Consider the following 13,175-nt stretch of genomic DNA (forward strand, 5'->3'; position numbering starts at 1 on the left):
TGGTCAACTTTTGAAGTTCCGATGCTCGGAATAGAATTCCGACAACTCCGTTGGATTCAGGAGATGGTTTTTGGTCTAGAAGAAGTGTTGTCTGATTTTTTAGAGGTTTCGAGTCCATTTTGGTATTTTAAAGGCCTAAGTTAGTTTAGTTGCGATTTTTCGAGTTTTGGGTCAACGAGATCTCGAATTCAAATTTTGATGGTTCCATCAGCTCCGGAATGACCAAATTAGGCTAGTAGCACTGTTGGAATGACTATCGAGGCAATCGATGCGAGTTTGAGGCCATTTGACGCTTTTGACTTTTAAACTTAGCTTATGGTTGACTTTGGTCAATATTCTTGGAAAACGCGCTCAAATGAAAATTCTGGCAGCGCGGTTAGTTCCGAAATGTTGATTTTGGTCTAGAACGACCCTTAGTTCATTTTTCGAGGCTTCCGAACTAATATCGAGGCCCGTTGTGGAATGAGGCTTAAAATGACTCTTGGATGTGGGACCCACTTTTTATTAAAATGATCTCGTATGGAAATTCTGAATGCGTCATTGAGTCCGGAATGTCGAATTTAGTGGGGTAGCATATTTGGTTTATTTTTATCTGATTCCGAACGAATTCCGAAGGTTCGTTCGGAGACTTTAAATTGTGGCAAAACCAGAAAATCTGCAGCAACAGTGCAGAAAATTTTTCAGATTTTCTCCTCAACTTTGAACCCTCATTTCTTGAGTTCTAGAGCTCCAAATTGGGTGATTCAAAAGACAAAATTGTGAGGTTTTTCGTGGAGAATGCATTGGAGAGATTGAAAACTGATTTGGAGTATTCGATTCAGGTAAAAATCGTGATATTATTTGCAGCAGTGTCCATTTCCGGAATGGATTTTTGAAGAACTTTGACAAGTTATTTCTTGACCAATATAAATCCGATTTGGGCGATTCCAGAGGCTATATTGCGTGGAAATTTAAGGAGAACATAGTGGAAGTTTCAGAATCTGTTTTTGGCACGTCGTTCGAGGTAATAAATTGATTTTTAGCTGCAGATTTAGTGATTTTCGGAATGAAATTTTTATTGAATTTTGAAAGAGTGTATCTTGGTCAATATAACTCCGTTTTGAGTGATTCTTGAGGCTATATTGTGGGGTTTTTTGCAAGGATCATCATAGTGCAATTTGTTTGGGTTGAAAGAGTCTCGTATTTCCAAAATCTACTGATTTTGATGCTGCCATTTTTGGTCCTTTAGTCCGAATTTATGAGTTTTGGTTGTTTGATCATCTTGCGTAATTTCCCACCCCGAATTGTATTATAAATCTGAATTTTGAGCTTGGGGTGACGTTTAGAACCTGTTTTGGGGGTCAAATCCGGAATTTCGTATGTGGGCCCCACAATTCTCGTTTTCGACCCAAAAATTGGTCCATTTCCAAAAATTATGAAATTAGTGTCTAAACGACCGTATCGACGTTGTGGTTCTATTTTTGACAGTTTGGCAGCGTTCCGAGGTCGTTCGAAAGGGAAAAGCTCCAGCACAGTGATTTGAAGCCCGCGTGTTTGTCTACAGGTAGGCTACGGTTTACCTTTCTTTAGATTGAGCCGAAATGTGTGAAAGCATGTTGAAATAGTTGGAATTTGGGTTGGGTAGTTTGATTGTATATCTTAGGCGTTAGAAATCATGCTTTAGGCTTATTATCGGGTTTTCGGATATTTAGAAGCATGTGTATCTTGTCGTTATTTGTTAAGTTTTATAAGTAGAGTTGAATGAGCATGTTATTGATACAGTGGGGTATGTTGGCCTTAGTATAGGATGTAAACTTGCTTTAGATGTCCCGGCGTCGCTCCGGTAGACTTAGATCCTTGTAGAATGGTGTAGCGGGCTAGTGCCTAGTAGTTTGGCCTTAGCTAGGCGTTACTCTTGCTCTTAAAAATACCATCATCCATAACTCGATATAATCGTGACTTTTGTGAGGCGTCGGCAGCACTAGATTTCGTGATCGTTGACTTTGGCTCCGGTTTTAGTTTTGGCGGCATATTGGTTGACTCATTGGAAAGGAGATTCATGGTACTATTATTGTTTAGTTGGAAAGGAGAATATTCGGCACCATAAGATAAAATATCTGTGAGTATCCGAGTACCCAGTCCCGGCCTCCATTCTGAATTATCGAGGAGCATCCGGGTACCCAGCCCCGGCCTCCGTCGACTTGGTAGTATGACGAGCATCTTGGTATCCAGTCCTGGCCTCGATCATATCGATGTGTTACGGCGAGCATCCGGGTACCCAGTCCCGGCCTCGACCGTACTTATGTATTATGGCAAGCATCCGGGTACCCAGTCCTGGCCTTGACCACTTTGAATATTCGGGTGAGCCTCTGGGTCCCAGTCCCAGCCTCGACCCCTAAGTCACCACTAGATCGATTGACTCTTAGAGATTCTGGGTTTGGAAATGATATAATACTTCGGCTCCTAACATCGCAGATTCTTGGTTCCTAGCCTTGGTAGTTATAGCTATTCTGTATACTCGACGGGCTTATGGGGGTTCGTCCGAGTTTTTATTTAACTTGCGCACGAGTGTCCCGGTTGGGCTTATGGGGGCCCAGTTGGGTATAGTTAGCTGTAGTTTTCATAGGTAGTATTTTTTTTCCCTTTTGATGCTTATGTTGACTCCTATTTAGGCTATTCTTCTTTTTCATATTGTTTTTACCTTTTCTGCTCAGTCGGCCTATGATGCCTACTGGGTACCTGTTGTCTTGGTACTCATACTACACTCTGCATCTACTTTCGTGATGCAGGACCGAGCACCAGCTATCGCCGTGGATAAATCGAGCCTGTTGCAGTCAACTTCGGAGACTAGGGTGAGTACTTGGCGTTTTTAGATCATTCTTGTCTCCTTCAGCATGGATGGCCCGTCTTTTGCCTTCTAAGACTAGCCAGTTATTTTATATCTTTTGGTCCACTTTCGGGACTTGTACTCGTATTTTATTTTGTAGCAGCTCTGTACTTGTGACTTCCAGGTTCTGGGAGGGATCTTTAGTTGTTTAAAACATGTTTTGGTTTACTTCCGCTTATTCATTCTGTTTACTTTTATAATTCAATGCTCTTATATAGTTTTTGCCTTCAAACACATTACTTGAAGTTCTGGGTTGACGGGTTGGCTTACCTACTAGAGGGTTATAGTAGGTGCCATCATGACCTGATGAAAAGTGGGTCGTGACATTTTATCATCGAATTTTTTGTTATCCCTCCTATATTAAGGTTAGCACACCAGAAACAATAAATATGAAAATAAAAAATAGTATCCGAGTCCACATAATTCACTGTGTGTCCTTAAAGAATTTAATCCTGTCACTGTATCCGAGGTTAAGGATTATTTCCTCCCAAGATAAAATGGATAAACTATTAAAGAAGTAGCGGTACCTCAAACTTCAATAATTTTAGCAAACTCAAAAGCCAATAACAAAATCACACAAAGACTCAACTTGTTTGTAAGAAAATATATGTAGAAGAGGAAGAATTCAATGTTTTAAAAATAAGAGAAAAATCCTCTATTTATAGACAACAAAGGGTAGTGTGAACAGGTGCTTATTGTGGCTTATCGGAAAAGTGACAATCCTTCATAAAAGTCACAACCTTTCACAAAAGTCACAACTCTTCAAAAAAATTACAACTTTTGTTGAAAAGTCACAACCTTTTGGAAAGGTCACAACCTTTCATTTCCTATTCACACCTTTCAAACCCAATAATCCCCCACATGAATAGGGAATGACTATTGTTAAAACATATGCATGAAAAACTCTGTGATTTGTAAGTAAGAATTAATTGCATCTGGATAAGTAGGTTTCCCTTTGAACTTTCCGTAGTAAACATATATTGGATATACTCGGTCAATTGGTAGATTTGATATCTTTGAACCGTCGATCTTTGGTGTATACCTAGACAACATAAGTCACACAATCAACCCTTTAACTATTTTTGGTTCTCATTGTTTTGTTCGTTTCAGCCATGAACACTTCTTGGTTCATAAGTGCATAGAGAACTGGCCTTACCGGATTCTCCTTGAAGCGGCTTACACTTCACACTTACATAGGCGATATCTAAATGTGTTATCCCATAGAAACACCATTTGATATGTCCTATATCAAACTTAGATATCATTAAAAGGTCCTCACGCCTTATCCTTGTTACTGAACATTGTCACATCATGAGAATGGATCATAAAAATTATTTTGACAATGTTAAACCGTCATCAATGAATTTGTTTGATCTCCTTGAACCTAGATCGTGGGATCTCCAGTCTTCTAGGTAGAGTTCCCTTTGATGATCGCTCAACTCCCTCTTTAGCTAGGCCTTTTGTAAGTGGATCCGTGATATTATTTTTTGACTTTACATAGTCAATTGTGATAATTCCACTAGAGAGTAGTTGCCTAACGGTATTATGTCTTCGTCGTATGTGACAAGACTTATCGTTGTACATAACATTTCCAACTCTTCCTATTGAAGCTTGACTATCACAATGTATGCATTTAGGAGCCATTGGTTTGGGCCAAAATGAAATATCTTCTAAGAAATTTCGAAGCCATTCTGCTTCTTCACCAGCCTTGTCTAAGGCGATAAACTCAGACTCCATTGTAGAGCGAGCTATACATGTTTGTTTGGAAGATTTCTTAGATACCGCTCCTCCACCAATGGTGAAAACATATCGACTTGTAGATTTAGTTTCAGTTGACCCAGTAATCCAATTTGCATCACTATATCCTTCAACAACTGTTGGATACTTATTGTAATGTAAAGCAAAGTTTTGAGTATGTTCTAAATATCCCAAAACTCATTTCATTGCCATCCAATGATTTTGGTTGGGATTACTCGTGTATCGACTCAATTTACTTATAGCACAAGCTATGTCTGGCCGTGTACAGTTCATAATGTACATCAAACTTCCCAACACTCTTGCATAATCCAATTGAGCTTGACTTTCACCTTTATTTTTATCAAGATCAAGGTTCACATCAATTGGTGTTTTTACACTTTTGAAGTTTAAGTACTTGTATTTTTCAAGTACCTTTTGGATATAATAAGTTTGATACAATGCTAGACCTTGAGGAGTTTTGTGAATTTTAATTCCCAATATCAAATCGACAACTCCTAGATCTTTCATATTAAATTTACTAGAAAGCATACGCTTAGTAGTATTTATGTTTGCAATGTCGTTACTCATTATTAGCATATCATCCACATATAAACAAATAATGACAACTTTATTTGGAGTGTCTTTAATGTAAACACATTTATCACACTCATTAATTTTAAATCCATTTGCCAACATGGTTTGGTCTAATTTCGCGTGCCATTGTTTGGGTGCTTGTTTTAGTCCATAAAGTGACTTAACAAGTTTGCAAACTTTATTTTCTTTACCAGAAACCACAAAGCCCTCGGGTTATTCCATGTAAAGTTCTTCCTCCAATTCTTCATTTAAGAAAGCTGTTTTTACATCCATTTGATGAATTTCAAGGCCATATACTGCATCTAGTGCAATTAACATCCGAATGGATATAATCCTTGTTACAGGTGAGTATGTATCAAAATAATCAAGGCCTTCTTTCTGTCTAAATCCTTTGATGACAAGTCTTGCCTTATATTTGTCAATAGTTTCATCAACTTTCATTTTTCTTTTGAAAATCCATTTTGAACCCAAAGGTTTGTTTTCTGGAGGAAGATCAACCAATTCCCAAGTAGGGTTGCTCAAGATTGAATCAATCTCACTATTGACAGCCTCTTTCCAAAAAGATGAGTCCGCATCAGACATAGCTTCTTTGAATGTTTGAGGCTCATTTTAAAAAAGAAATGTTACAAAATCAGATCCAAATGAAGTAGATGTCCTTTGACGTTTACTTCGCCTTGGATTCTCTTTATTAGGTACATTCTCCTTTGGTTCTTCTCGAGGTCGTTTAGATCGTTCACTAGATACTTTAAATCTAGTTTTATACGGATAGATATGTTTAAAAAATTCAGCATTATCTGATTCTATTACCGTATTCTCATGAATATCCTGATGTTCGGACTTGTGAACCAAAAATCGACATGCTTTACTATTTGTAGCATATCCAATGAAAATACAGTCCACAGTCTTAGGTCCTATTATAACTCTCTTAGGTTTAGGAACTTGGACTTTGGCTAGACACCCCCACACTTTCCATTTCTCATATGGAATAGACTGTGTTTTGTTGTGGGGAACTCTATTGAGTATTCGATTTGCTATAAGGATGGCTTCCCCCCATAAGTTTTGTGGTAAACCTGAACTTATAAGTAATGCATTCATCATTTCCTTTAAAGTTCGATTCTTCCTTTCTACAATTCTATTTGATTGAGGTGAGTAAGGGACAGTAGTTTGATGGATGATTCCATTTTCCAAACATATTCATACTTTCCACCTCTATCACTTCTTATCATTTTTATCTTTTTATTCAACTGATTTTCAACTTCAATTTTGTATTGTCTAAATGCTTCTATTGCTTCATTCTTACTATTTAACAAATAGACAAAATAATATCTAGTGCAATCGTCAATAAAAGTTATAAAATATTTTTTTCCACCACGAGTTGGTGTTAACTTCATATCAAAAATATCGGTGTGAATTAATTCTAAAGGACTGAAATTCCTTTCAACAGATTTATAAGGATGCTTAGCATACTTAGATTCAACACATACTTGACATTTTGATTTATTGCACTCAAAGTTAGGCAATACATTTAAGTTAATCAGTTTTCGCAAGGTTTTATGATTGGCATGTCCTAAACGTGAATGCCATAAATTATTTGACTCAAGTAAGTAATAAGAAACTTGAACTTTATTATTATCAACAACCATTACATTTAGTTTGAAAAGACCCGCAGTGAGGTAGACTTTTTCTAAATACATTTCATTCTTACTGACAACTACTTTGTCTGAAACTAGAACACACTTGAATCCATTTTTGATAAGAAGACCGACAGAAACCAAGTTCTTTCTTATTTCTCGAACATGACAAACTTTGTTCAGCATCACCACCTTGCCAGATGTCATTTTTAGGAATACTCTACCATATCCTTCAACCTTAGCCGTTGCAGAATTTCCCATATAGATAGTCGCATCAGGTGCGGCAGGGGAATAAGTAGCGAAGGCTTCTCGGACCGCACAAACATGCGACATAGCTCCTGAATCAAGCCACCATTCTTTGGTATTTCCTACCAGGTTGCATTCAATCATCATTGCACATAAGTTTTCAACATTCTCATTTGTATCAACCATATTGGCTTGACCTTTCTTCTTTTCCTTTTTGGGAGCACGACATTCCACAATCTTGTGTCCAGTTTTTCCACAATTGTGGCAGTCTCCTTAGAACTTCTTTTTGCTAGGATAGTTCTTTGGTCCAAAAGATTTTTTCCTCTTTTTAAATTTATTTGGACCATCCTCAACAAAATTTGCTCCCATAATTTTTGAGTTTCCTCAAGCCTTCTTTTCGGCAGCCTTGTTGTATTCCTCGATCCTAAGATGAACAATCAAATTTTCAAGAGTCATCTCCTTTCGCTTGTGCTTCAAATAATTTTTGAAGTCTTTCCATGAAGGAGGTAGTTTGTCAATAAACGCTGCTACTTGAAATGTCCTATTTATGATCATACCTTTAATGGATAATTTAAAATCACTACTATATTCAACAATTTTATCAATATAACTATTGAATTTGATCATACCTTCTGCTAGGAGATCATGAATAATGACTTGTAATTCTTGGACTTGAGACATCACAGTTTTGCTATCAACCATCTTATAGTCCAAAATTTTTGCGGCCACAAACTTCTTTAAGCCTGCATCTTCAGTTTTGTATTTCTTCTCAAGAGCATACCAGAGTTCTTTAGAGGTTTTACAAATACTGAAGACATTACACAAGTCATCTTCCAATCCATTGAGTATGTAGTTCTTGCAAAGGAAATCAGAATGTGTCCATGCCTCAGTCACAATAAACTTTTCGTTGTCAGGAGTTCCTTCTTCTAACACAGGAACATCTTCATTTATAAATCATTGTAGACTGAGTGTAGTCAGATAAAAGAATATCTTCTTCTGCCAACATTTGAAGTCAATACCAGTAAATTTTCCAGGCTTTTCTGCAGTAGCCATTTGTCACGACCCAAGCCTAGGGCCTAGACGCGACACGGAGAATGAGATACCCGAAGGTACCTCACCCAAGCCTCTTAGCATTTATTAAGCATTTCATTAGTAATGATAAATAATAATAAGTGGAAATAAAAACATTTATCCATTTATGTCCAAACATACCTCTACTAATAGACTTGGCGGGGGCTAAGACATGTCCCTAGATCACCCTCAATATAAGTGTCACGAAATGTTTTAAATAAAGTCTTACTATTCTACATAACCAAAGCTTAGAATAAAAGAGGATGTTGTTCCCGAAACATGGGAACTCACCACTAGCAAATCTTCAACTAATACGAGTTAGCCACGTGGAGGAGATCGAGGAGCGGCGGCGGTTCCTACATGGTAATATCATGTAGGCAAGAGTATGCGTTAGTACTTTGAATGTACTAAGTATGTGAGTATTCTATGAAATGAAGAACATAAGAAAAACATGAATAAGCAATATGCATAAGTGAATGCATGCAATAAACATGATCATAGAAAACTTTAAAATATTTATTTTTGTGGGGAAGTGACCCTAACCGACATTTAAGACCACGAGAGCTATTACATGGAATCCAACATAACCCCCTACGTTGGCACGGGGAGTCTACTTGTCGGATAGGACTCCGTCAACTTTAACGTTCTATAACTTTAACTTTATTGGCTAATTGTGGATCCACTAGCCTAACTAGCCTACAAGGGCTCCTATGTTGGCGCATAGTTAATGCATCATGAGACTTTACTTAAGGACCCCTTAGGTCGAGTCCCCATCTACATGCTACATTCGATGCTAGGTCAATCCCACGGAATAACATTTAAATATTATAATAGCATAAGCATTGTATAACTTTAGACATCAAATCAATTTTTGGTAGAATAGCTCATTAAATATTTCATTTGATTCAACTATGTGAGAGTTATCCTTTCACGTTGAATTCCTTCTTTGGCTAAAAGCCTTTTCATCATCATTCAATCATTTCTCAAGACTCCCTTAATCATGGGCATTTGCTTCATAAATTTTCAATCCAACTTCATTTCACTTTACTTTAATCATGAGGAAAACTAGGTGGATTTTCTTCATAAAACCTTTAAATGTATTTTGAAGAATTATTGCAAGCAAGAGAATGATGAAATGCATCAATTTAAAACATCTCGAAATAATCCACCATTCATATTCAAAACGCTCCTTCAAGCCTTCATAGAGGCACATTAGCAAATCATTCAATTCATGTAATTGAGAGTCAAAATACATCAATATAGGTAAATAAACTCAAAATACACCATAATTTATGCATTTAAAGTCATCATATAAAAGCCCATGAAGATTCACCCTTAAAATTTCAATATAAATTCTAAAAAAGAACTTTTGGACTCCATGGGTGAAAGGAACCATGGATGGAAGCTCACATACCTTGAGAAGTAAACTATTGAATGAAAAACTTGAAAAGAAATGAAGGTTTGATCTTCATGGAGATGGAGGAAGAAGGCTTGAGAGCACTTGGGAGGTTAGGACTTTTGTTCCCTTTTGTTCTTAGAGTGTGAGTGAGAGTGAATGAGGAAAGGAGGCTTAGGAGTCTCTTACTAGGTGAATTTTCCTCCCAAAATGACCTCACTTTGGGTAACACACAAGGAAAGGCCAAAATGCCCCTTAAAAATCTGGAAAATGGGCTAAAACCCTGCTGGCGCTATAGTGGCACATCGCGCCACTGCAGCGCCAAGCCAGAATAGGCTAAAAACCTACACATCTGATAGTGGCACGTCGCGCCAAGCCCCAAACTACTGAGGCTGTTTTCTGGCGATATAGTGGCGTGGGGCGCCACTGGAGCGCCAAGCCTGAATTTTGCCCAGGCCTGAAATTCCTGCAGTACTAGTCTGTAGTAAAATGGCCATAACTTTTGACTCCGAACTCCAAAAATTGCAATCTTGGTGGAGTTGGAAAGAAGACTCAAAGAACTTTAATTTGGTAGGTCGTGGTCCACCCAGTTCAATATATTCCAGGAGATATGTTCGTTTGAAGTTGACCCTTACGCGAACTCATTCCGGAAACTTAGTCGATGGGAATTCTTTGGACTTGGCTTGGTGTTAGAGATCCCTTATGACCCCTAAACACATCCAACACACTTCAATTACTTAAAAATTGATCCTAACTCCTATATGAAATTAGAAGTCGTCGGGTTCAAGCCTATACGCCTATGAAGGATGCTTCGGGTCTTGACATGAAAATTTTCAAGGCGTTACACCATTGCTGTAGAAACTGGTGTTCTACTTGTTGAAGGCATTGTGTTTGCTTTAAAACTTTATACATTTATATCACCCATTCTGTTTGTCAAAACAAAAGTAATGTTAAATAAAAGAATAACCAAATAGGGATTTTTGTTCAACTCGATGAAGTTTTTATATTCTTCAAACCGAAAAGAAAAATAAAAACTCAATTAACTTGATGAAGATTTTATTTCTTTGAACCAAGTTAATCACTGGAGTAGAAAGTCTTTCGATTTTAGTCTCCAGCCCTCCAAACAGAATATAAGATGAAGCAAAAATATACAACTTGTTTCTAATTTAACGATGAAGTTTTTATGTTCTTCCAATCGTAAACCGAATGAATCTTGAACACTGATGAAGGTTTTATACTCTTCAAATTAGTATTAGATTCAAACAGAGTAGAAAATCATAAAAGTCCCTAATTGTTTCAATCTAATTGAAACCAAAACAACAAGAACAAGAATTCTTAGTGGATAAAAAACTTTCTAGGAAAAAGATATAAAACTATTGCCGTTTTAAGCCCATTCTTGACACCAATAAAAAAAATATTGAACCACCATCAATATTATTATTATTTTTTTCTTTCTGAAATATGAGCAGTCACGAAGTGCCTTTGTAAATTCTCATTCTTAGCAACAAAGTACACTTGTTCCAAATTTCTTAAATACTAATTTCAATCCTTTGAAAGATACCAGTGACATTTGAAAAGCCACTAAAAAGAATTACTAGTAAAATTAAATGACACAATTAGAAAAGTTTCTAGTGGCTTCACCACACAACTTTGCCACATTAACCATTTTTGTTGTCATTAAGATGCAATTTTCATAATGAGAGATTATCAATATTGATATTTAATAAATTCCTTAAGATTGTTATCCCTCCCCTATATTAAGTTAGCACACCAGAAACAATAAATATGAAAATAAAAAATAGTATCCGAGTCCACAGAATTCACTGTGTGTCTTTAAGGAATTTAATCCTCTCACTGTACCTGAGGTTAAGGATTATTTCCTCCCAAGATAAAATGGATAAACTATTAAAGAAGTAGCGGTACCTCAAACTTCAATAATTTCAGCGAACTCAAAAGTCAACAACAAAATCACACAAAGACTCAACTTTGTTTGTAAAAAAATATATGCAGAAGAGGGAGAATTCAATGTTTTAAAAATTAGATAAAAATCCTCTATTTATAGACAACAAAGGGTAGTGTGAACAAGTGCTTATTGTGGCTTATCGGAAAAGTAAAAATCCTTCACAAAAGTCACAACCTTTCACAAAAGTCGCAACTCTTCAAAAAAAATCACAACTTTTGTTGAAAAGTCACAACCTTTTGGAAAGGTCACAACCTTTCATTTCCTATTCACACATTTAAAACCCAACATTCTTATGCTATATTTTTAGAATTTATTAATTTTTTAATTAATGGTTGTATAACTAAGATAACATTTATTATAAATCATGCAACTTATCTCCTCCAATAAAAGAAACGTATTATGTTTATTTTATTTCTCTCTTATATTAATTTATGCGACATTCTTTCTTTTTTAACCTGTCTCAAGAAAAAAAGTTACCTTTTCATAATCAGAGACATTTGAACTTTAAAATTTCTCTTTTATATTTAATGAAATGATTCATAGTTACACAAATATCTAATATTTATTTTAGTTCACAAATTTCAAAAATCTTTTTTTAAAATTTTTATGTCAAGTTAAATAGTGTCACATAGATTAAAATTGATAGATTAATAGAAATGTCAGGGTATTATATGGTTTATGATGATATTATGTATGAACTCGAGGTTGTGTGATAAGAATAGTTAGACCTATTTTGTTGTATGTGGCACAATATTGGTCAGTCAAGAATGCACATATTCAAAAGATAAAAGGTGGCGAAGATAAGGATGATCAGATGATGTGTGAGCATACTAGGAGATAAAGTAAAAAAAACGAGGTTATATTGGACAAGATAAGAATGACCTCTCTGATAGATAAAATGTGGGAAGCGACACTGAGATGTTTCGGACATGTGAAGAGGAGAAGTGAAGGTGTGATATATTGACTATAGTCGATTTTAGAAGAGGTAGAAATAGGCCGAAGAAGAACTAACGAGGAGACATTAGATAGGATATGACACATCTTCATCTTATTGAGGACATGACCCTAGATAGAAAGATTTGATTGTCGAAAAAAAGAGTAAAAGGATAATAGATAGTCGAGCATTGTAGTATTAGTTAACATATGCGTAGTATTTTATTCTCCTAATTTTTAGTAATATTACCTATTTTTACATTTATTCTGCTTATCTTCTTGTTAATTTGTTGCCGCCTTTTTTTCTTCTTTCTTTGTATAATGATTTGATTACATTTTTCTTGAGTCGATTTGATCTATCGAAAATAATCTTTGTATCTTATAAAGATAGAAATGATTGTGTGCATTCTATCCTCTTCAAACTCTTATTTATAAAATTATACTGAATATATTATTATTGCGTCGAAAAACTTCTAATAAAATTATTGATGTTCTGTCAGACTGAACCAAAAGTATCCACATATTGTAAACGTAAAAGATTATATTTGCCCAAACTTTTAACATATGTAACCAATTTCTTTAACTTTCAATTAAACTTGGTAGGTCCAATCAGGCTGTACCAAAACTGCTCCTATTTCACAAACTTAAATTAATATCTTTCCAATGTTTTCTAGGAAAAAAAAATAGACCAACCTCCCAAGTCAAAAGGGACACGTGAACAATAATAATAGATTGAAT

This window comes from Solanum dulcamara, chromosome 10 (genome assembly GCF_947179165.1).
Source record: "Solanum dulcamara chromosome 10, daSolDulc1.2, whole genome shotgun sequence".
In the NCBI taxonomy this organism is placed as follows: Eukaryota; Viridiplantae; Streptophyta; class Magnoliopsida; order Solanales; family Solanaceae; genus Solanum; species Solanum dulcamara.